Genomic DNA, 26,714 nt, shown 5'->3' on the forward strand with positions numbered 1-26,714 from the left:
TTTTTATGTTCTAGAAAAATATTCTATTTATTAATATTGAATCCTGCTTCGCAATGTGAATTTGAAATTCACTTATCACAGTCGGGTCTGGAACCAATTAACTGTGATAAACGAGGGAGGATTGTACAGTACTGAGGGGGTTATTTCATGTCTACAGGGCTCTTATAATGGTAAAAATGAGGAATGTCCGATATTGGCTTTTTTGCCAAAAACTGATTTCGGGGCTCTATCTTTGAAGTAGTGCATCTAGACAAGTTACCCTATATGTAGTATTTTGGTCACTCTGCATCGGTAATGTTACATTGATGAGACATGACTTTACCTTCACACTGCATGGAGGCATGTCCGACATGACATAGTGAAAAAGAGTTCTCCTCCCATTCCGTGTGGAAGCGGTACGCTTTTGGCTTCTTCTTCTTCTCCCCTCTGTTTGAAACCCTAGAAGAATAAACAGACAAACTTTGAATAAACACATTGAAGGCTAACTAGTTAGCTTGGTAGCATGCTTTGTTTGAAGTGACAGTTGATAGAAGCTTGAAAAGTGGTCACACATCTACAGGGCTCTTCTAATGGTAAAAAGTAGGGATGTCCGATTACGGCTTTTTTTTTTTTTGCCAAAAACCGACATGCCGATATTATCTGACTCTTAATTTCCAATACCGGTATCAGCCGATACCGGCCGATACTGGAACCAATTAACTGTGATAAACGAGGGACGATGCTGATATTATCCAACTTCCGATACCGATATCAGCCGATACCGATATATGTAAGGTGACCTATCTTCTGTGGTGGAATGAAAAATATTGTTTTTCATGAACGGGGTAAAAAAAATCTCATACCGATGTCAACCGATATTGCATTTTTATGCTGATAAATTCGAATTTGAAATTCACTTATCACAGTCGGGTCTGGAACCAATTAACAGTGATAAACGAGGGACGATTGTACAGTACTGATGAGGGTTATTGCATGTCTACTTGGCTCTTATAATGGTAAAAATTAGGGATGTCCGATATTGGCTTTTTTGCCGAAAACTGATATGCTGATATTATCCGACTCTCAAGTTCCGATACCGATATCAGCCGATACAGATATATTTAAGGTGACCTATCTTCTGTGGTGGAATGAAAAATATTGTTTTCAATGAACGGGGGAAAAAAAAATCCCATACCGATATCAACTGATATCACAATTTTATGCTGATATCGGCCCGGTAATTATCAGTATTGATAAATATTGGGCTGTCACTAATAAAAACAGGTTTTCTGTGTTGTACAAAAATATTCCATTTATTAACATTGAATCCTGCTTTGCAATTTGAACTTGAAATTCACTTATCACAGTCCGGTCTGGAACCAATTAACTGTGATAAACGAGGGACGATGCTGATATTGACCAATCTTCTGTGGTGGAAAGAAAAATACTGTTTTTCATGAACGGGAAAAAAAAATCTCATACCGATATCAACCGATATTGCATTTTTATGCTGATAAATTCAAATTTGAAATTCACTTATCACAGTCGGGTCTGGAACCAATTAACTGTGATAAACGAGGGACGATTGTACAGTACTGAGGGGGGGGATTGTTACAGTGCTGCCTTTCCACCTCCACCACCCCTAACTCCACCCTTAACCCAATGTGGTTAACTTCACAGCAGGGAAGACGTAAGAGGAGCGTCTCGGTATATATGAGTGTGTGTCTGTGTGTATGTGTGTGAGTCCAGAGGGGCTTTGGTGTGTAATTCCAGAGGCTCCCTTTACCACCTCCCTCGTTTTTTCCCCCTCCTTTCGCAGACGGGTTTTCTTTTATTTATTTATTTTTTCTAACCACTTGATTCTGTTTCCATATTGCTAGCCACGACATTCCACAAACATGATGGAATCTTTGTTTTAGTATTTAAAGGTCATTTTCTTTCCTCCCTTTGACACAATTTCCCGTGTTTCTGCATGTCTATGGAACATTACTTGTGTGGCTGTTCCAAAAAAACAGGTATACCATTTAACACATTGTAAAACAAGTCGGAAAAAAGCAGGATTTTGGGTGGGAGGGCAAAAGCCAGACCACATTTCCCGACTTTCACTGTCCAGCAAGTCAAGCTTATCTTTAATTGGCAAATTCCTTCATTCAGATTTTATTTCTTCCAGCTTCCTTTTTTTCGGTGTATCAATATTTGCACGTTCCTTCTTCTGCCAGGGTAAAAGTATTTGATTCGCTCTCAAAATGTGTTTTATTAAAAAAGGGTAAAGTTACCTTGACTGTCACAGCTATAAGTTTATAATACAGACACAAGATGGCAACATGTACACATTGCTATAAATAATGCTGCCTGGTTTCACACCGGCAACTTAAATATGGGCCATACTGGACCTGAATGGACCCCCGCAAATCCAAACAAGCGGAGGTGGATGAAATATAGCAGTCCTCCAGAGACTGAGCCACACACAGAAAGGAAACCATAAATCAACGCATTCAATCGCATGTGTGCGTGTGATAACTTGACAAAAGCAAAACAAACATTTTATTACCTTCACACATTTTTTTTAGTCTGTTACGAATAACAACGTATAATTAAAGTATGAAATAACTATGACCTGTATTTTGGTCATGAATTATCATACTCATTCCATGATTTGATGCCGTAAAACCTTAATGACCACATCGGCTACTGTATAACTAGCAGAAGTGGGTAGTCAGCGCTTTGCAAGTTTCAATAAGTCCGGAGTCAGGTCTCAAGTAATGGCCTGCAAGTCCAAGTCAAGTCTCAAGTCAAGACAAGCCGGCTCGAGTCATCTGATGCTGGAAACCTCATACAACAAATATACAACATAAGGTGGCAAGAAATATTTCAATATTGAAAAAAAGCAAAATTTGTTCTCAATCAGAAATCACTACACACTCTTTATTGCTCTCTGGTTCTACCATATCTTACTTATTGTGTGGAAATACGGGCTAATAACTATAAAAGCAATCTTCACTCGCTTAATGTACTGCAAAAAAAAGGTCAGTAAGGATAATTCATCATGCCGCCTACAGAGATCATACTAACTCCTTATTTCTAAAATCACAAATACTTCAACTTGCTGATATAGTTCATTTTCAAACAGCTAAAATAATGCATAAGGCTAAAAATAACCAATTACCTAAAAATGTCATCCAATACTTCTCTACAAGAGAGGAGAAATATGATCTCAGGGAAGAAGTACATTTGAAACACTTATATGCTAGGACTACGTTAAAAAGCCATAGCATTTCAGTATGTGGAATCAAACTATGGAATGGATTGAGTAAGGACCTCAAACAATGCACAATGCGCAAGAAACAACACAAGCAGTTCCTATTATGTCATTGTATGGTCATATCACCGTATGTCACGTATGTGACAAAAAGTTAATACAAAAAATAAAAAATAAAAAAATAATAAATAAAAAATAAAAAATAAAATAAAAAACAATTAAACTATATTAGGAAAGCAGGAAGTGAACAAATGTAAGTTACTGATTATAAAAGTACCAGATGGAGGGGTAGGATTTAATAAGCTTTGCTTCTTCCTACTCCTTTTGGACATGTGGAACTGTGAACTGATTATGTGATGCATTCAATTGTAATCGGATGCATATTCAAATGAAATAAAACCATTACCATGTTTCACAATAAATAAAAATAACACCATAAACCATCGAGTGACTTGTCCACCATCTGCTTTGTTTTCCTTTAACATGAAGTCATGCATCTTCCACAAGACTAACAAAGGCAGCAGCACATACTGTATGTGAACGTCCAGAGATGAGATTGGGCCAGCAGAGGCAGCGTTACAGTGCATCTGTGCCCTGAGGGGGATTTTTCTTATTGGCCTGTGAGCCTCCCTCTGCCATGAATCAATGAGCAAACTCATCTCAGGCAAGCGTGCACAGACAGGCAGACAGAAATGGATCCCAATGTCACTACCAACACTTGTTTTGACAGAAGTCCATTTATCTTGTAATGTGATACAATGGACACTCAGCAATATAAATGGTCCTAATGTCACAGGAATATTATCCAAATACCATTTCATGTGTACAAATATAACAAAATTTAAAGCCTTTTAAAATAAACACAAATTATTTCAACTAAAAGACCAACCTACCTGCATGCCACACTCATAACCTTTGACCTTCAGGTAAAATCCTTGCTTGTAAGACTCGAGAAGAAGCTTTTAAACAAGAATACAGTCAAGTTCCAACAAGTGACAGTAAAAAAAGATTTTCCTCAAGTTTTAGCGAAGTGCATTCATTCTGTGAATGAACCTTTAATCTGAAGAGATGTAGCAATTAGAAGAAAACGACTCTCACACTTTTTACGAGAAGACATTTGAGTATATATATGCACGCAACTGGCTATAATTGTATACTTGTACATATCTGCATGTGTGGCTGTGGTAAATATGTCTGCAAAATGCTTTCATGTAGAATTTCAATATGAAACGTGTGGCCAGAATGTAGCGTGGCTAACGTATCCGGTTACTTTCTGCAGCCACATGAGATGAATTAAAGTAATTCAGCTGCATATTAATATGCTATACCGAAAGGACAACACATATGTGAAAGGCATAATCTGTGATGATATGATGGTTAAAAAAAAAAGAGTTAGTCTAAATATGTTAAAACAGCACAGCACCAGATGGAGCTTTTGCTGTTTATCTTTCCTCTTCCTCAAACACACATGAAAGCATATCTCTTCAATTTGGCATTAAGTCACAGGAACAGCACGGCACATGGGGTTGGTGCAGGGAGGAAACAAAAACACTGGAGATTTAGATTTAAAATAGGTGCATGACGTGCTATGTAACAGTTGGAAATCAAGTGCTTTCAGCTTGGGTGGTTGGAGAATAAAGCTTGTATTAAGTTTTTCTCCTTCTTAATTCTTTAATCCAATTTGCACCGACCAAAAAAGGAAAAAATAACAACAACAACAAAAAAAAAGAAGCTGTCTGATGGTCCAGTGGTGAAAAGGGAATTCCTGGCGCAGTACGCACGAGTCGGTAGCAGAATTTTTCCATCTTCACTCTGACTGACTGAGTCCTTTTAAATAGTCCAAGGAAATGTCCAAATGACCTAATTACAACATAGGGTTTCCTAAGCAGCCTGTGTCAATGAATGACATGATATTCACAAATTTTCACAGCTACAAAATAGTAGCGGCTCTAAGACAGCGAAGTGACAACTCTTGACCCGATTCGACCTGCAGTGGTTTGCTTGAAACTGAATGATTTTACCAAATTACTTCTTCACAACCTCCTATAGTATTTAGTATGCTACACAAACATTCATTTTCTACCGCTTATCCTCACGAGGGTCGCGGAGGTGCTGGAGCCTATCCCAGCTGTCTTCGGGCGAGAGGCGGGGTACACCCTGGACTGGTCACCAGCCAATCACAGGGCACATATAGACAAACAACCATTCACACTCACATTCATACCTATGGACAATTTGGAGTAATAAGCAGCATAGAAGATGGATCGGAGCAGGAGGGGATAGAAAAGAAAAAAAAGAAAACAGTGTGACAAAGTGAGACAATTTGGAGTCGCCAATTAACCTAGCATGTTTTTGGAATGTGGAGAGGAAACCGGAGTACCCGGAGAAAACCCACGCATGCACGGGGAGAACATGCAAACTCCACACAGAGATGGCCGAGGGTGGAATTGAACCCTGGTCTCCTAGCTGGCTACACAAACATAACGATCTGAAACAATACGCCTTTATCGTTGTTAAAGGGACGGTATGTAATGATCGAATGCTAATTGTTAGCTATCATTGAACGTATAGCATATCTTAACATCAACATAAAATGTAAATTACATTTATTGGACGACATGCGGCATTGGAAAAAAAGCTGCAAAGCCACCTCCGTCCACCAGAGGGAGCCAAAGGGCCCAGACTCCAGAGGGAGGCTGATATCTATGCAGCACCCTGGCAGTCACCAATGAAATGCTTTGCTTGGATGAAATACATTATGGGAAACCGTTTTAAAAAATATTTTATTTTTATTTTTAACTGGTATTGGTATTTGTATAAGGGCTGCACGGCGGACAAGTGGTTAGCGCAAAGACCTCAGGGTTCAATTCCACCATCGGCCATCTCTGTGTGGAGTTTGCATGTTCTCCCCGTGCATGCGTGGGTTGTCTCCGGGTACTCCGGTTTCCTCCCACATTCCAAAAACATGCTAGGTTAATTGGCGACTCCAAATTGTCCATAGGTATGAATGTGAGTGTGAATGGTTGTTTGTCTATATGTGCCCTGTGATTGGCTGGCGACCAGTCCAGGGTGTACCCCGCCTCTCGCCCGAAGACAGCTGGGATAGGCTCCAGCAACCCTGGCGACTCTCGTGAGGATAAGCGGTAGAAAATGAATGAATGAATGGTACTTGTATATTTCTTAGCTACTTTTTAAGTGTTAAGTTGCTGTGTGATGAGTTTGGTGTTCTTTGTAAGATGACACCATGGGTCAAACGGTTATATTGAGTATTGGTTACTAGTCTTGCAATATCCGGTGCATGTCTCTACAATCTATTAATCTAAGGATTTATGACTGATCCTTATCATCCAGGAAGCTGCTTCAGATGCATCAAAATCTCAGTTTATCATTTACAACGCTACTTAAAACAGTGCCTATACAATGAATAAATGGTGTAAAACATATTTATACTCCCATTATTTCCTGAATGACTTATGCCCCACTCTTCTGAGTCATTGTGGGCAAAAGAAAGTATGCCTTGCTATATTTTTGGGGGGGTTTCAGGACACTTTGGCTCACCTCATCAGCCACACTTCTCATTAACTAGTGGTTAGAAATAATTACAGTGTATCCTGCTCAAACAAAGGTCTCTTTCATACAGTGCAAACTTTCTCGTTGCTATTAGTGACATTTAAGTAGGATTCTAACTTTATCTTTTGATTCTTTTGCTTATGTTGGCCAGAACCGGTATGCATCTTGTTGTAAATCACTTCACGTTAATGGTTTGGAATTAGTCAAGACAATTAAAACAAAATGAAGGGGAAAGGGACTGAGGAGTGCCTCACATTCCTGCTTGGTGTTTAAGTTAAGTGCTCTGTCAGCGGGCCACCTTTTGAGTTATTTGCAGCTGCCAAAACTACCTATAAATCAGTGACGTGAGGGGCGGTTCACGGCTGGTGAGGCACTGACAACTTTGGAGGATGCAGGTTCCGCATACAGAGAGTAATAATAAAAAAATAATAAAAATTAAAAAAAAAAATAATAATAATAATTTAAAAAAAAATTCTCAGCTACTTTTTTGACACAATTGTTGATTTTTTTAGAAACTGAAAAACTTAACTATGAACTACAAATTAATAAATGATCACTGTTTTGTGCCCTACTTAATAGTCAAAAATATTGAAAGACAAGTCATATGTAGTATTCTGGTCACAGGGTGGTAGTAATGCACCACACTGCATCCAGTCAACCCTGGCAGATCTGGCATGAAATAATGAAAACATGTCCTCCCATTCTGTGTGGAAGTGGTAGGTTTTGTTTTTCTTTGTCCCTCTTCCCCCAGTCTGTTTGAAACACTTTCTTAAGTTTAAATTTAAGTTTAATTTGAGTGAAGCTAACTAGTTAGCTCAGTCTTCCTTTTCTGTCCTTCTGCAGGAAAAGTTTTGATACTTTGTGGTAAAAGTCTGAAGTGGTAGTTTTTGGTTTTCTTTGTCCTTCTTCCCCAGTCTGTTTGAAACACTTTCTTAAGTTTAGATTTTAGTTTAAGTTGAGTGAGGCTAACTAGTTAACTAGTCTTCTTCTTCTGTTCTTCTGCAGGAAAAGTTCTGATACTTTGTGGTAAAACTCTGATCACCTCTTGATGAGTTTGGGTATATAATCCCTCATTTTAGTATTCAGCAGAGCATAAAAATATATTCAATATATTTGACTTTCTGCTGGCTCGTACTAGCAGAAAAAAAAATGCCGGCTTTTCCCTTGTGGAAGGATGTCAGTGATGCCAGTGGTGACCTCTACCGAGTTCAAGATATGAACACAGATGCTTTTCAACAATTAACAGAAACATCTTTTAACATCATAATCTAGCAAATACCAGAAAATCCAGCATCTCTGATTTCATTCATCTTTATTGGAATGACGACTTGGCTTCTAATCAATTTCACAGACAGCAGTACGGGCCGCGTTCCAGTCCCAATTCAATTTGGCAGAGGACCCACCTGCCCACCTGCGCTCTGCCGAGTATTTTCCTTTATATAAACAACACAAATGTCTGCAACCCATACTTTTTGCATCATCCGCACTTTTAATTTAGCATATTTCTTGACCGAGTCCCAAGTAGGTGTGGCTCCCGTCTGGATATGGATGCTACCTGAAGTGTCCCTGTGCATAATAGGACGGAGGGGTCTGCCTTTGAAAGGGGCTCTGTGCAGTATCTACAGATCGCCTTACACAACCGCTTCCTGCTTCCGAACCACTCCTCACAGGCAGCACTGTGTCAAACCAAAAAAAAAAAGCCCAAACAGAGGGGTTCAGTCCACTGAAGGGCTGAGCACAGGACTCTATTCATTTTTTTATCCAAATGCTCCTCCCTGCTTCACTCGTACGCATGTCTCGGGACAGCTTTATTGAAATACCAATATTCCTCACCCTGAGACTGAAAAATTCTCCAGGTATTCTCGTTTTCATTGGTGTTTGGCAGAGCAACTGTGTCGGTGCCACCCCTGCACCAAATGAGCTGGTGTTAAGTATTTGTCCATCCAATAAAAAGCAGCTGTCTTCTTACATAACAAAGCTAAGAGAGGAGCATAGGTCACAGATTACGGGGGGCGCGTTTAGCCTAGGTAAAATAGTTTCACAGAGAGCCTTTAGAAATAAATGTGTTTTGTAGGTGAATCTGGTGGAAAAAGCAATATTTGCATGGACGCCCCCACAGTTTGGGCGCAGGGTTAATAGCCTTAACAAATGGGGGATGAAAAAGGGCTGGACTTGTGCATTTCTCATCTATTCCTGGTATGCTCACTTTGTCCCAACATAGGCAAGGCAACAGTGGGAAGGGCCACAGTTAAGGGATAGTGAAGCCATACTGGGTTGGTCTATGGACACATAGAGCCAATGAGGGCACAGAAGGAAGGGGTGTTTCAAATTCTTGGGAAAATAGCAAAGTAGGAAAATGGTAATGGGTTTATTTCATTTGAACATGCATCAGATTACAATTGAATGCATCACATAATCAGTTCACAGTTCCACATGTCCGAAAGGAGTAGGAAGAAGCAAAGCTTATTAAATCCTACCCCTCCATCTGGTACTTTTACAATCAGTAACTGTTACATTTGTTCACTTCCTGCTTTCCTAATATAGTTTAAGTTTTTTTTTGTTTTGTTTTTTTTTGTCATGTACTGAAGTACAAAGTGATATGACCATACAATGACATAATGGGGGCTGCACGGCGCTCCAGTGGTTAGCATGCAGACCTCACCAAACATGCTAGGTTAATTAGCGACTCCAAATTGTCCATAGGTATGAATGTGAGTGTGAATGATTGTTTGTCTATATGTGCCCTGTGATTGGCTGGCGACCAGTCCAGGGTGTATCCCACCTCTCGCCCGAAGACAGCTGGGATAGGCTCCAGCACCCCCCGCGACCCTCGTGAGGATAAGCGGTAGAAAATGAATGAATGAATGAATGAATGAATGGTACTTGTATATTTCTTAGCTACCTTTTAAGTGTTAAGTTGCTGTGTGATGAGTTGGCGACTACAAATTGTCCATAGGTATGAATGTGAGTGTGAATGGTTGTTTGTCTATATGTGCCCTGTGATTGGCTGGCGACCAGTCCAGGGTGTACCCCACCTCTCGCCCGAAGACAGCTGGGATAGGTTCCAGCACCCCCGCAACCTTTGTGAGGATAAGCGGTAGAAAATGAATGAATGAATGAACGAATGGTACTTGTATATTTCTTAGCTGCCTTTTAAGTGTTAAGTTGCTGTGTGATGAGTTGGCGACTCCAAATTGTCCATAGGTATGAATGTGAGTGTGAATGGTTGTTTGTCTATATGTGCCCTGTGATTGGCTGCCGACCAGTCCAGGGTGTACCTCGCCTCTTGCCTGAAGTCAGCTGGGATAGGCTCCAGCACCATCTGTGACCCTCATGACGATAAGCGGTAGAAAATGAATGAATGAATGAATGAATGAATGACATAATGGGTACCATAGTAAGTGTCAATATAGTGATATATATAGCACATCATGACTGGTTCAAGACTCTTCATCCTTGTATTTAGCAAACACCAACTGCTTGTATTGTAATAATTAAAAAAATAAATTAATTAAGTAATAAAAAAATATTTACACAAAAAATGATGAGTGTGTCAGTGGACTGGATGTTATTTTGTTGCCATGTGTATACTGCTTGGCAAGGACCAACACTCTGAGCTTCAGGCTGTTTTCACTACTGTCCTTGTCATTTCTAACTTCCACCGTTGGACACTGTCGTGTTTTTCTACTTAAATGCATTAAAACAGCACCTGATACGTCCATTCCTACCAGGGGGATAGAAAAACATTTAGCCTCCCGGCTTCTTGGGCTTCCCCGTCGGATGTCAGCCTTAGATGAGGCTATGAAGAATGACGCTCTGTAAGGCCACTGCAAGAAGTTATTCATGCCGCCATGGCTTAGCCGCAGAGAGAGTGTGAAGCACTGACCAACAGTGGCTAGAACAGAACCAGTACTGATCCAGTCCCTGCTGTCCCAACACTAAACAACACTGGTATTGATGTAATCCCAAATGGACAGGACAGCACCACTGAGACAGCATGTCCACTGATTCAGCAGAAAACACTGACGCTGATTCAACCAGGTTAGACTTCTGAAAGCTCTGAAAGTTCTTGCGCAACTGCACGGATGAGATGCGGCATTCGGACGTAACGCTGCCCATGAGCCAAGTCTGCAAGCAACAACACGGTCTATAACTGATGCTCTGTCGAGGCGTTTTTGGTCTTTCAACAGGACAGAACTCACGTTTAAGAGTTGTGTTTATTCATTCATTCATTCATTTTCTACTGCTTAACATTACGAGGGCTGCGGGGGTGCTGGAGCCTATCCCAGCTGTCTTCAGGCGAGAGGCGGGGTACACCCTAGACTGGTCGCCAGCCAATCACAGGGCACATATAGACAAACAACCATTCACACTCACATTCATACCTATGGACAATTTGGAGTAATAAGCAGCATAGAAGATGGATCGGAGCAGGAGGGGATAGAAAAGAAAAAAATAGAAAACAGTGCGGGGATAATACAAAGTAAGACAATTTGGAGTTGCCAATTAACCTAGCATATTTTTGGAATGTGGGAGGAAAATCGGAGTACCCGGATAAAACCCTCGCATGCACGGGGAGAACATGCAAACTCCACACAAAGATGGAGTTGTGTTTATGTCATCAGCAAAAACTCCACCAGTTTTCATCCAATTTCCTTTACCATACTGAACAGACATGTATCTGACATTTGATGGAGGACTAGACCAAAATCCCTGGCAGAGGTCACCTTGTTCCATTTCATTCCACCAGCTTAGGCTCACCTAAGAATGGTGCCGGAGATCTGGACAGATAAAATGACAAGCAAGGCCAAGCCAAAGAGCCAACCCAAAGGATTGCTGTGTACTTTGGGTGATTTTTTTTCTTTTTAGAAGCATGATATATGGAAAACATGGCAATTTAAGAACACAGTCTCATTCAACACTTATCAAGATGACATTCCTGCCAAGTACTTCCAAGTACTACTACATTTTAAAAGCACAGATGTGCTCGGATATAGCCTATATAGCTATTTATGTGGCATAAAATGGTAATGGTAATGGTTTAATTTCATTTGAACATGCATCAGATTACAATTGAATGCATCACATAATCAGTTCACAGTTCCACATGTCCAAAAGGAGTAGGAAGAAGCAAAGCTTATTAAATCCTACCCCTCCATCTGGTACTTTAACAATCAGCAACTGTTACATTTGTTCACTTCCTGCTTTCCTAATATAGTTTAATTAAAAAAAAAATTCATTTATTTTATTTTTATTTTTATTTTTATTTTTATTTTTATTTTTATTTTTATTTTTATTTTTATTTTTATTTTTATTTTTATTTTTATTTTTATTTTTATTTTTATTTTTATTTTTATTTTTATTTCATCTGCTTTTATTGTTTCTTGAATTGGCTCATCGTTGTGCATTGTTTGAGGGACTCTGTCTCTGTAATTTTAAATATCTCTTTGAATAATATACTGTATAACTTAGAAAAACAGCAAGGACCAGATAATACTTTCCTCCACTGTATGAAGTTGGTCACGCCTTTGCTACTTTAACAGCTTTCACTCATCCGACACTTTCTATACGAGGTCTGAGTGTTATTATATAAGCTATTTCACACCAAACTCATGCCTTTATAGTTCTTACTTTTAGTACCGGACCACAGTCATGCCGGAACAGCATGGAATTTCCTAAAATACCTCAGTGAAATAAAAATCCAACCTATTTAGATCATTGATTCATTCATTCATTGCTGAGCCTGCTGTGTACTTCACTGATACAGCTGACTCCCGATAAAAGGAAACTTTCCTAAATCATATCTTTCTGACAAGTTTGTAGGAGCTGGCGTGGGCACGTCCAATGGATCCTCTTCATTTCGGAACACAACAGTTTACACAAGCTGAAGTAATCCCATCCGACAACATATGAATTATACTTTACCTCCGGCTTTCTTATTTTTACAGCTGCTGGACAAATAGATCTGCTCTAACGCTTTAGTCTTCTGTGGCTGAGAAATAAATCCAGAATGTTCAAGACTTCCTCACTCTCTTTGCATAAACAATCACCAATGAGCCCCTCTTGACCTTCATATAAATGGAAGTACTCACAAATGTGTAAAAGTATGCATAGTGTTATGCATGGTGATGAATGAAAATATATGGTCAGTTGACTGGATTGTGAGGCAGCATAACGGATCAGGATGGCAGCTCGCCAATAGGTAACGCAAATGAATAAGTGTATATCGGTGGTCTCAAACCTGCGGCCCGCGGGCCAAATGCGGCACGTGGGATGCTAGTTTGAGGCCCCCCATCTTGATATGAAAGTTTAATGTTAGTGCGGCCCGCGCAAGTTTGGTATCATGAACACAGAAATGATAGCTTTGTGCACGCCGGACACAATTGACGTGATTTTCCCAGATGTAACGATGCTAACTTGCTAATTGGGTAAAAGGGTTAAGTTTCATTAATGTTCATGTTCAAAGTTAAGGTTATCTGGCAAAAAACCCAACTATATGTGGTTTCTTAGGTTTTTCTTATTTGCTGTTTTATTATTATTTTATTTATTTATTACTGATTGATTTATTTTCTTTATTTTGATTTATTTATTTTTTAATAAAACAAAAAACAAAACATTGGCTGAACACTGAGCAGCATGATAGACCAAACGGTGGTGTCAAGCAGGATATATTGCGAGTTGGTGACAATCCCCCCCCCCAAAAAAAACTTAAACTATATGAGGAAAGCAGGAAGTGAACAAATGTAACAAAAAAACTGAAAGTTGTAGATACTAAAGAGATACTTAAGAGTTGATACTAAAAAGTCTGACAGATCATTACATTAAAATGATACATACATTAAAATAAATAATAAATTAAATAAATAAAAAAAATAAATGAAAAAACATTTTAAAAAATAAAAAATGACCAATACAAATTACAAAATAATTTGCAATTTTTTTTTATTATATCAGAAAGGCAGGAAGTGAACAAATGTAACAGTTACTGATTGTAAAAGTACCAGATGGAGGGGTAGGATTTAATAAGCTTTGCTTCTTCCTACTCCTTTTGGACATGTGCAACTGTGAACTGGTTATGTGATGCATTCAATTGTAATCTTATGCATGTTCAAATGAAATAAAACCATTACCATTTTTCACAATAAATACAAATAACACCGTAAACACCTTAAAATAAAAACATTACCATTACCATAATATAATAACAACAAATGTAGGAGTGTCATATCATATCTCATCATCTGACACATTTAGACATCAAATGAGGTAATTTTGTGTTTTCACAAAAATACAAGCACTTACAATCATGCGAAAGAGTACAAACCTGCACCCCCACCAATTCTTGAAAAGAATCAATCCTATTTACCTCACTAATGAGGAGCCAGGAACCATAACAATGATATATAAGACCATCAACTTTTGACAACATTTGAATAATTAAAAGCTATGCTCGGCAGATTAATTAAAATAATGGAATCTGTACTCATAGTCATGCTCTCATCTGACTTCCTGTCAAGTGTTTGTGCAGTCATGCGAAAAAAAACAATCATCTACCATAGAAGAAAATGGATTATTGGCAAAGCCGGGGTTCTGTCTAAATTGCGCATGACTGAATAACCTGAATGCATCATCAAAACAACACTCAGGTGATTCCAGGGATTGAGCGTCGAAGCTTTTAAAGATGATAGAAGAGTGACCTTGCTACCTTTGGAACTTACTTTGAACTGTTTTGTAGCAACGGTAAGCAACTGCAGCACTTAGCAGCCAAGTGGTCTTTAAATCATGAGTGAATATCCACGCCATATGTCATTTGCTGGCAATCACAGAGTGAGCATAAGAAGAAAGGGCACCGAGGTTGTGGATGCGTGGGAATGATGGGTTGCCATTCCCAAAAGCCAATGTTTTAGCTGGAATTTTCGAAATGCAAGCTTAGAAATCAGCAGTTCTTAACCCACAAGTCGAAGGGACGGTCAAGTAAGTTCACTATAATTGTTCAACACCATCCACCTGTTAGGAGTCCATGCCAGATTTGCTTCAAATTATTCAGAAAAACCACAGTAGAAGATCCTCCCAACCATGAGCAGATGGGTGTCTACGAATAAAGCCAAAGTCTGTTTTAGTTTCCAGCGGAGAATCTAAACGTCTGAGAAACTGTGTCATATTTTTAGAAGCTGCGACCGTCGTTATTAAATGTTTCTCATATAAATCCAGTAGCCAACCAAAAAACAAACCATCACTGTCCTGTTTCATTTATTTTCCTGGAAGTCAAGGGAAAATAAGACAAAAAGCTAAAGATGACACATAAGACCGGGTGGCTGTCTGACCTAGTACAGTAGCAACTTGTGACTCAGACTGGAAGCAAGGAAACATTTAAAGAATGGGTGACGATATGGGTTGGGTGATTCACCACTATTTGCGCAGTGAACCTCTTAAAGGAGCATGCCACCGGGCTCTATAAAAACTCATCTGTTACTCCACGTTTCCAAGCTTTAAGAGCTTTTATTGCTCAGAGTAGACCCACAAAAGCTTTGGGCCAAATAGGTATGTAATGGTGGAGCACTGAGCCCAACATAGCTGACTGGCATGGGAAGCGGGATCTCTTAAAGATTCATCAACACTTTCCTTGCATCACGCCGATTGCCATTTGGAGCTCTTTTCTGGTCCCTTTTGCTGCCTTTTTTTCTTCCTCTGCAGCACAGACACTATCTCTTTGAAAGAGACTCTTCAATAGGCCTGGCTCGCTGGGCAGTGGGTTATTTTTAGATTGCACACACTTATAAAGTGGAACGTTTTTCTTCATTCTTGTAAGGCGTCCTCTCTCCCTCTCAGACCAAGTTCAGCGTCTCTGTGGGGGATCTCGTGTTACCTCCCCCACATATGCGCTCTCTCATCTCCTCCGTCGGACTAATCTGAGCGTCTACCACCAACACACGCATCCTTTTTTTCCAAACATTGACATCATCTGACAGACCAAACTTCTTCCTCTGCTTGTGGGGGCCGCTGACTTCCGTCTGAACACCGAAAAAATGGGTTAGTCTGAGCTACTGACAACAAATGAAGGGGAAAAAAAAAACGAAGCAGTAAGAGAATACACATCTGTTTAGTACGCTTCTAACTCAACAAAATGTGGGGCTCTCCTCACAGGACCTTTTTCTCTGCAGTAATGATAACACCATGTGGGTCACCTCATCTTTGGAAATGAGAGGGGGAGACATGGTCCTTTGGTTTTACTGGGCCTGATTTCACTGACCCAAAGCCAGGTCGAAAAGCGGATGCGGCTCTTGTTACAGTTCCAATTTACGGCGTTGCCCATTTCTGCACATTTTTTAACTCGCTCTGCCAAGTAAATAGCACCAGAAAAAGGTTATGATTTGATGGCTGTTAAGAATGACTTACACTGAACTTTTACACGAAAGTACCCCCCTCCAAAAAAAAATATTTTGTCACAAATTAGAATTGCACAGAAGCATGTCTTTTTAAACTCTCTCTGCCAAGTAAATAGCACCAGAAAAAGGTTTTGATTTGATGCCTGTTAAGAATGACTTACATTGAACCTTTACACGAAAGTACCCTCCCTAAAAAAAATGTCACAAATTAGAATTGCACAGAAGCATGTTTTTTAAAACTCTCTCTCTGCCAAAACGCACCAGAAAAAGGTTATGATTTGATGGCTGTTAAGAATGACTTACACTGAACCTTTACACGAAAGTACCCCCCCTCCAAAAAAAGAAAGAAATTGTCACAAATTAGAATTGCACAGAAGCATGTTTTGTAAAACTCTCTCTGCCAAGTAAAAAGCACCAGAAAAAGGCTATGATTTGATGCCTGTTAAGAATGACTTACACTGAACCTTTACACGAAAGTACCCCCCTCTAAAAAAATAATTTTATCACAAATTAGAATTGCACAAAAGCATATTTTTTTAAACTCTCTCTGCCAAGTACAAAGCACCAGAATAAGGTTATGATTTGATGCCTGTTAAGAATGACTTACACTGAACCTTTACACGAAAGTACCCCCCTCCAAAAAACATTTTTTTAATCACAAATTAGAATTGCACAAAAGCATGTTAAAAGAGTTATCTGTAACTGATGTATTGCACATTGGTGTAGTCGATATAAGCACCAAAAGTAACATCTAGATCCGTGGTTCTCAACTGGTCTGCTGCGGGACCCACCATCACCCTTCAATGACAAGCAGTGACTCAAATTGCTGAATTTTTGTCAACCTCGCAATCCACCTCATACTTTGGTACGTGACAAAAATAAAATAAAATAAAATAAAATAAAATGAAATGAAATGAAATGAAATGAAATGAAATGAAATGAAATGAAATGAAATTAAATTAAATTAAATTAAATTAAATTAAATTAAATTAAATTAAATTAAATTAAATTAAATTAAATTAAATTAAATAAGAAAGCAGGAAGTGAACAAATGTAACAGTTACTGATTGTAAAAGTAGCAGATGGAGGGGTAGGATTTAATAAGCTTTGCTTCTTCCTACTCCTTTTGGACATGTGGAACTGTGAACTGATTATGTGATGCATTCAATTGTAATCTGATGCATGTTCAAATAAAATAAAACCATTACCATTACCACCCACCAATTGAGAATCACTTCTCTAGAGGCCTGTATGTGCCGGATGAAAGACTGTTACAATGTGTAATGTCGTCATAATGGCATCAGAGCAACTGCTGTAAAAGATGAATGGGAAAAACAGAGAAATTTGTAATATGGAAGCCTTGCATGTAATGACTAGGAGCCAACATACTGCTAAGAACTCTAAAATATTTTAAAACCCAATGTACTTCAGCTGGACTTTATAATTTGGACATCAATGATGTCTGTAAGACAAACCCAACGGAGCAATGACAATGACCTCCAATCACAGAACACGTTGATGAGTGAGAGCATCAGAAACCACATCAATTGTCCTCGTCATGAACATGCTTGTTTGATGCTTTAGGAGCTGATGACTGAAAACCGAGACCACATTTGAGCTAATTTTCACATGTAAAAATAGCCTGTATGTTATTTTATCGAAAACATATGGTGCAAATGAAAGTACAGGACGTTCTAATAGATGCAGTCAACGACTTTAACAACAACAAAAACTTTCTGATATGCCATTTATTCTCTTCAAGAAAAATACAACAGGAGTGTAACCGAAGCATAAACATGGACACGAAAAAACAAAATTGTCCTACGACACAGAAAAACAAAGAAAACCCAAGGCCTTGTGGGTAAACGAAGAGTCCCGAGGCATCTCTGGCTCCCACCCAGTAGTTAAGGTAGTTAAAAGTGAAACCTGATATAATACCTCTGCCCTACCCACCCTGTGTCTCCCTCCCAAGTCTGTCATTTCGGTGGGGTCTCGGGGCGGGGAGGCTATAGCAGTCAAGCAGTTTGAGTTGAAGCATCAGAGACTAAGAATATGTATTTATATCTGCAGATAAGAGAGGTGGGAAGATGATAGAAGATGACTTGTTGAGAAGTAAAAGAAGGAAGATAATATCAGCCCGCTTTGAGAGAGTCTGGGGGATTCCCTGGTCCAACAACTGGGTGCATACCTGAGTCCACGAGACAGCTAAGCTTCTTGGATGCCTTTAAGCTTCTCAAATAAAGCCAGGTATGAGGAAAGGCCATTTGTGATCCGTGGGATGATTTGAATATCAGTCTATTGTGAGAAGGTCAAAGATTTGCAGCAGGAAAAGCCTTTAAAGCTTCAGCTATATAGGGGATTTATATTATTAGAATGCATGTTTAGTATAGAAAACATATTTAGATCAATGTCTGCAGGAGCAATGTAAATTCTCCTCTAAAATGTTAGAAAAACTTGTATTATGAACTGTTTTTGCAACAAATGTTGCTCATTTTAACTAAGCATCTGAATATTTTGTTTTTGCATTGTATTTTGGGTAATCATACCATAAATATACGACGCCATATTACAGCATCGCCGACTCCAACACGGTCACACAACATTTCCTCATTCTCCGACAATCACGGACATCGGTATTCCAAACGTCAACACAAAACACAAGCAGGTTGTTCCATTATACACGGATATGGTGCAGCTATTTGAAGGTCAAGGTAACATAGTAACATAACAAAGTAACATAATTATCTACCGTATTTTCTGGACTATAAGTCCATATATAAGAGTATAAGTCGCACAAAGCCAAAAATGCATAATTAGGTAGAAAAAAACATACATAAGTCGCACTGGAGTATAAGTCACATTTTCATTTATAAGTCGCTCTGGAGTATAAGTCGCAGGAACAGCCAACCTATGAAAAAAAGTACGACTTATAGTCCGGAAAAATACAGTACTGTTTCCGGACTATGAAAAAAAGTACGACTTATCGTCCAGAAAATACGGTACTGTTTCCGGACTATGAAAAAAAGTACGACTTATAGTCCAGAAAATACGGTACTGTTTCCGGACTATGAAAAAAAGTACGACTTATCATCCAGAAAATACGGTACTGTTTCCGGACTATGAAAAAAAGTACGACTTATCATCCAGAAAATACGGTATTTCCGGACTATGAAAAAAGTACAACTTATAGTCCAGAAAAAACGGTACTGTTTACGGACTATGAAAAAAAGTACGACTTATCATCCAGAAAATACGGTACTGTTTCCGGACTATGAAAAAAAAAGTACGCCTTATAGTCCAAAAAATACGGTATTGTTTCTGGACTATGAAAAAAAGTACGACTTATCGTCTAGAAAATACGGTATTGTTTCTGGACTATGAAAAAAAGTCCGACTTATCGTCCAGAAAATACGGTATTGTTTTTGGACTATGAAAAAAAGTACGACTTATTGTCCAGAAAATACGGTACTGTTTCCGGACTATAAGTCACACTTTTTTTCATAGGTTGGCTGTTCCTGCGACTTACTCCAGAGCGACTTATAAATGAAAAAAGTGTTTATGTTACATAAACACTGGACACCTTTTCTGTTCAGGTTTATTTTTTGTGTAGCTATATTGTGTATCATTGTGTTAGCATATAGCCTGTTCTCTTTTATTTTATTAATGTTAGAACTTGCCTTCCAAGATGACGTGATGTCTGTTTTGGTCAAGTATTTTGTAGAAAAAATTACCCTAAAAAATGCGACTTATACTCCAGTGCGATTTATGTATGTTTTTTTTCTACCTAATTATGCATTTTTGGCCTTGTGCGACTTATACTCCAGAGCGACTTATAGTCCAGAAAATACAGTAATTACTTTCTTTAAGTCTTCTTTAAGTTCTTTGGAACTACGAGTCATTTGACCAACACCGGTATTGACTATTCAAATAGAAATGTGGACCTAACCCTGCAAAGAAGAGACCACGACCGTCTCTAAGATGAATAACTCCCCGGAGTTACACTTCAAAATACTTTCCCCCGACTTTGATTACAAGATGCATTTGTGCAAAAATAACGATGTTGCCCGACCGTACTCCATGTTTAAACCAAAGTCAACATGACAGCAATAAATCTACTTAAAAGCACATATTCTGCATTTTCAACCTTAACTACTTGACAACAGTCAAAGGGTGATGTGAAAATGAATTAGGGCTAAAATAACAGCTGTTTGCCACATACCTAAGAAGAACAAAACACTGTAGAATCAAAACCATAGGATTCCAGTGTCGGGGCCTTGGTGAGAATGCTGACGGTCAGAGACGTCTTCATTAATTAAAATAATATAGTAATAGCTACTATTGATTTGGTGGCAGTTGTGATGGTGTTACACCATTATTGTTTTTTTCACCTGCATATATTTATATGTGAGTATTTGTATTTCTACAGTTGGGCTGTACTTCACCTCAAAATATGCAGACCCAGCCACCTGGCAACAAATGCTTAAAGATGATATTGTGCAAGTAAATGTATCTTGTAAGTAACTTTTATTTTGCTGACATCATTTCACGGCTCTTGCATGTAGGATCAACTTACATTACCACAATTGTGTAAAAATGACCAATTTCTGCTGGAATTGTGCATGTATGCACTTCTGGTATTGTAAAATTTTGCCTTTTTTTTGCATATTCCTTTCATTAATATTATTGTGTCTATTACTTACTGTACATATAATTGTATTTATATTATAGAAGTATTAAAATAACAATTGCATTCAACTTACATGTCACAAAATTGTGTAAAAAAAACAAACAAAAAAACATTATTATTAACGACGGAACAAAAAAATGCCTCCTAAAACTTAGTCTCTGATTTTATAACATAAATTTCTCCCAAAAATGTGACTTATAGTCCAGTGCGATTTATACAAGGGTCAGGCAAAATGATCTGACAAATTTGAAGGTTAAATAAAAGGCAAATAAAGTAAAAGTACATAATGCCATTTTGCTTTGTTTCTTTATAATGCCATTGTTTTTCGTTTCGTTTTCAGTTGCTGCCATGAATTGGACCGTTGTAAAAACGTTTATCAAAACAAATCTATAACTGCAACACAACTAGCGTTCCGTTTGCACTTCCATGACATGGAAGTGTCATGGAAGACATGATCCCGTACCAGCTGGAAACATGATCTGGTTATGGGTTACCAACTTCAGAGCTACTGGATCTGCATTGAAACCAAAATCAACCGGCCGACCTCGCACCGCCAGAACTGATTTAATTTTTAAGACATATTACATCACCACAATTGTGTAAAAATTATCTTTTTCTGCTCAAATTGTGCATGTATGCACTTCAGGTACTGTAAAATGTAGCATTTTTTTTGCATATTCCTTTCATTCATATTATTGTATTTATTACCTACTGTAAATATAATTGTATTTATATTATAGAAGTATTAAAATAACAATTGCATTCAACTTACATGTCACAAAATTGTGTAAAACAACAACAAAAAAAACATTATGTTGTACAATATTTTGAGTGTTTATAAGGCATCATTTAAGCAACAGCACTCTTTAAAAAATACTGATTTAGCACCATTGTGGGATAATACAGTAAACCTCGGATATATCGGAAATTCGCTCACAACGGACAGATAAAAAAGAACCAATTTTTCTGTAATGCATTTCCAATAAAAATTCATTGCATATATCGGATTTTTTATAACGGATTTCGCCTATTTCGGACAAAATCTCCAGTCCCGTTCCAATGCATTTCCATTAAATTTCCCTCGCATATATCGGATGGCCGCATCGTGGCGCTCCGATTCGCCGAATCGTGACAGGCCGCTATACGACGTCATTTGCAGCGTTTGCAGCGTTGCCTGCGCGTCCAGGTACATTGGAAACATAGTCAAGGAAGTGCCTTTTTATAACGGGTAAAATCCGATTTACGCATATACCGGATATAAATCCGATATATGCGTAAAACGGACATTTTCCGGTATACGCATATAACGGATTTCGCTTATATCGGACAAAACCAATGGGAACAATTGAATCCGATATATCTGAGGTTTACTGTATGTAAATGATACACAACACCATTGGTATATAAAGCCACCTTCACAACAAAATGTAAAATCATAATTCCCGAATATCATTTTGGCAATTTAAATACAGATGATTATCAAGGACTTGCATACATTAGAAAAAATATATTCACGTATCAAAGATAATTTTATGCCTCAGTGGTTGTGAAGGTACTGATATCATCTGGCAGACAATCTCATGTCTGACATCAGATATGGAGACAGGTTGGCAGACGCCCCCCTCGCCCCCTGCCCCCACCCCCCAACTCCCACCAAACTTTCACTCATGTAACCTTTTCGATGTGTCAGCCGTCACACATGGTTCACATAACAAATCCTTTTCTTTCTCCATGGCAGTTTCAGGCTCCATCCAAACACGGAAATGAGATATGCACTACTGTGTTGAGGCTTGAAGGGGGTGGGCACTAAACTTTCTACTGCTGAGATATAACCCACCGATAGCCACGAAAAACCGCAAGAGCCTTTTTAAACCAAAAACACATGTACATGGCTGCACACACATTGACAGATAAACAAGCTTCACTTCTATGCGGTATACAAACACACAAGCCAACAGCTGCTTGTGCCCAAATGATAAACAACTCAGTCCAGTCCAAAGTTTTACCATTACACATGTACTCCTTTATACTCGTATTACTTAATATAGTAGACACAATCACAGAAAATAAGCCATTTAAGCCATCAATAAGAATTGACGCGATTTATCTCTGTCCTGCGAACAGCCCCAGGAGGGCACTCTTGGCTTGTGGACAACTGAGAACGACGGAACATAAAATGCCCCCAAATACCCCCTAAAACTATCTGATTTTAGAACATAACTTTCCCCCAAAAAAGTACGACTTATAGTCCAGAAAATATGGTACTGTTTCTGGACTATGAAAAAAAGTACGACTTATCATCCAGAAAATATGGTATTGTTTAACGGACTATGAAAGAAAGTATGACTTATAGTCCAAAAAATACGGTATTGTTTCCGGACTATGAAAAAAAGTACGACTTATCGTCCAGAAAATACGGTACTGTTTCCGGACTATGAAAAAAAGTACGACTTATTGGACTTATTGTCCAGAAAATACGGTATTGTTTCCGGAATATGAAAAAAAGTACGACTTATAGTCCAGAAAATACGGTATTGTTTCCGGAATATGAAAAAAAGTACGACTTATAGTCCAAAAAAAACGGTACTGTTTCCGGACTATGAAAAAAAGTACGACTTATCGTCCAGAAAATACGGTACTGTTTCTGGACTATGAAAAAAAGTACGACTTATTGGACTTATTGTCCAGAAAATACAGTATTGTTTCCGGAATATGAAAAAAAGTACGACTTATAGTCCAGAAATACGGTACTGTTTCCGGACTGTAAAATGCCCCCAAATGCCCCCTAAAACTCTCTGATTTTAGAACATAACTTTCCCCCAAAAAAGTACGACTTATATTCCAGAAAATATGGTACTGTTTCCGGACTATGAAAAAAAGTATGACTTATAGTCCAGAAAATACAGTACTGTTTCCGGACAAGGAAAAAAGTATGACTTATCGTCCAGAAAATACGGTATTGTTTCCGGACTATGAAAAAAAGTACGACTTATCATCCAGAAAATATGGTATTGTTTAACGGACTATGAAAAAAAAGTTTGACTTATCATCCAGAAAATACTGTACTGTTTCCGGACTATGAAAAAAAGTACGACTTATTGGACTTATTGTCCAGAAAATACGGTATTGTTTCCGGAATATGAAAAAAAGTATGACTTATAGTCCAGAAATACGGTACTGTTTCCGGACTGTAAAATGCCCCCAAATGCCCCCTAAAACTCTCTGATTTTAGAACATAACTTTCCCCCAAAAATGTGACTTGTAGTCCAGTGCGACTTATACAGGATCAGGCAAAAATGATCTGACACATTTGTAGGTTAAATAAAAGGCAAATAAAGTAAAAGTACATATAATGCCATTTTGCTTTGTTTCTTTTTCAGTTGCTGCCATGAATTGGACCGGTGATCATCGCGCTTTTATTGTGGAAACGTTTATCAAAACAAATGAATCTGTAACTGCAACACAACAAGCGTTACGTTTGTACTTCCATCTTGGTAGACATGATCCCGTACCAGCTCGAAACATGATCTGGTTATGGGTTACCAACTTCAGAGCGACTGGATTTGTATTTAAACCAAAATCAACCGGCCGACCTCGCATCGCTGGAACTGATTTAATTTTTAAAACATACTAAAACAGAATGGCATTTTATGTACTTTTTGAAAAAAAACAAAACACTTTTTTGTTACTTTACTTTATTTGCCTTTTATTTAACCTACAAATGGGTCATATCATTTTGCCTGACCATGAATATGGTGCAACTTACCCATTGAAATGACTTCATGCACTAGTTCATTTGGCCATTTTTATAAATCCATATACGTACTTTCCTTAAATATGTATATTTTCCACTAATAATAGACCACATTCAACCATAAATATGATTTATTTATTAGCATATTTTTGAAAAAACGTCATCGAGTGAAGCCGTACTTTGCATAAAATTGCTGACATTTCTAAATGATAAATTGAATATTTTTGTGAAATTTCTTAAAAACTAAAAGTCTGTACTTCATTCTTATGATTTTTTTTTTACCATATTCACTAGGGTGGAAATGAGAGGCAAAATAATAAAAACTTTGTCTGGACCTAGATATGTCATACAAACCCACACACACATACACACACAAGTTCACACAACAGTGAAACCCAACTTTGCTCCAGGGCTGTTTTTAGGTTTTAATGAGACATTTTCCTAAAGAGATTTCCTGTTTTTTTGCAATCAGTGAAATATTCATTTATGGCTTGGCAATCATTACTGTCCACTAACATTTGGAAAACTCAAGAGCAACAATCCAATTTTCCTTCTTGATCCATTAAGTGGTGCAACTTTCCAAAGTATATGAGCAAAAAAATGGTTTGGAGAAACAAAACAATAAGAAAAAAAGCTGACATTGAACTTTACCCTTAGAGGTTTATCCCCACTTGACTGATTGGTACATCCCGTTTCTAGCCCGTGCATAGACACCTTTTATTATAAGCATACAATATGCAATATGTATGTTTGCACACTACAACCAAGTAAATGTCTGATCATTACTGTACTGTCATGATTGATACTGCATTGAATAAGTCAAGGCTGCACGGCGGTTGAGTGGTTAGCGCACAGACCTCACAGCTAGGAGACCAGGGTTCAATTCCACTCTCGGCCATCCCTGTGTGGAGTTTGCATGTTTTCCCCATGCATGCGTGGGTTTTCTCCAGGTACTCCGGTTTCCTCCCACATTCCAAAAACATGCTAGGTTAATTGGCGACTCCAAATTGTCCATAGGTATGAATGTGAGTGTGAATGGTTGTTTGTCTATATGTGCCCTGTGATTAGCTAAGGATAAGCAGTAGAAAATGAATGAATGAATTCAAATTATTTGACTTATTCATTCATGAATTCAAATTCATTTTTCATGAATTCAATTTCATTTTTGTGGCAGCTGGGATAGCCTCCAGCACCCTCTGCGACCCTCGTGAGGATAAGCGGTAGAAAATGAATGAATGAATTCAAATTATTTGACTTATTCATTCATTTTCTGCCACAAAAATTGGGTTTGAACTCGGGCCTCCTAACTGTTAGGTCTGCGCGCTAACCAATTAACCTAGCATGTTTTTGGAATGTGGGAGGAAACCGGAGTGAACATGCAAACTCCACACAGAGCTGGCCGAGGGTGGAATTGAACTCGGGTCTCCTAGCTGTGAGGCCTGCATGCTAACCACTTTACCACCGTGCAGCCCAAAGATACATTATTGTTCTAAATCAACTTCATCACATTGTTTTGTGTGTATTCATTCATTCATTCATTCTGTACCCCTTATCGCGGGCGTGCTGGAGCCTATCCCAGCTGTCTTCGGGCGAAAGGCGGGGTACACCCTGGACTGGTGGCCAGCCAATCACAGGGCACATATAGACAAACAACCATTCACACTCACATTCATACCTATGGACAATTTGGAGTCGCTAATTAACTTAGCATGTTTTTGGAATGTGGGAGGAAACCGGAATACCCGGAGAAAACCCACGCATGCACGGGGAGAACATGCAAACTCCACACAGAGATGGCCGAGGGTGGAATTGAACCCTGGATCTCCTAGCTGTGAGGTCTGTGTGCTAACCACACGACCACCGTGCAGCCGGGGTTCTATATTCTATTCATTTACCAAATGTCACCTTCTTGCAACTGTAACTTAAAGGTTATTACAGATGTCAGGAAACATCGTCTGATTTACAAGAAGATAAAGAAACCACAAATTCCTATGAAAATCTCCGGCAATAACTGATGCAACATAAATCACTCACACATTTTGCCGAATTAGTTACCGAGTTAACATTCCCTGCAACGAG

The 26,714-nt window shown here is 38.5% G+C and overlaps 1 protein-coding gene across 5 annotated transcripts in view; it reads right to left on the reverse strand.

The window, feature by feature from the left end:
* LOC131131711 (uncharacterized) overlaps positions 1-26,714 on the reverse strand; it is a 225,899-nt gene that overhangs the window by 21,657 nt on the left and 177,528 nt on the right. For all 5 annotated transcript variants that reach the window (XM_058076659.1, XM_058076655.1, XM_058076657.1 and 2 more), the window contains one exon: positions 323-438. The gene's annotated coding sequence lies outside the window, so the exon portion shown is untranslated. The remainder of the gene's footprint in view (positions 1-322; positions 439-26,714) is intronic.

Source organism: Doryrhamphus excisus, chromosome 6, assembly GCF_030265055.1.
Source record: "Doryrhamphus excisus isolate RoL2022-K1 chromosome 6, RoL_Dexc_1.0, whole genome shotgun sequence".
NCBI lineage: Eukaryota > Metazoa > Chordata > Actinopteri > Syngnathiformes > Syngnathidae > Doryrhamphus > Doryrhamphus excisus.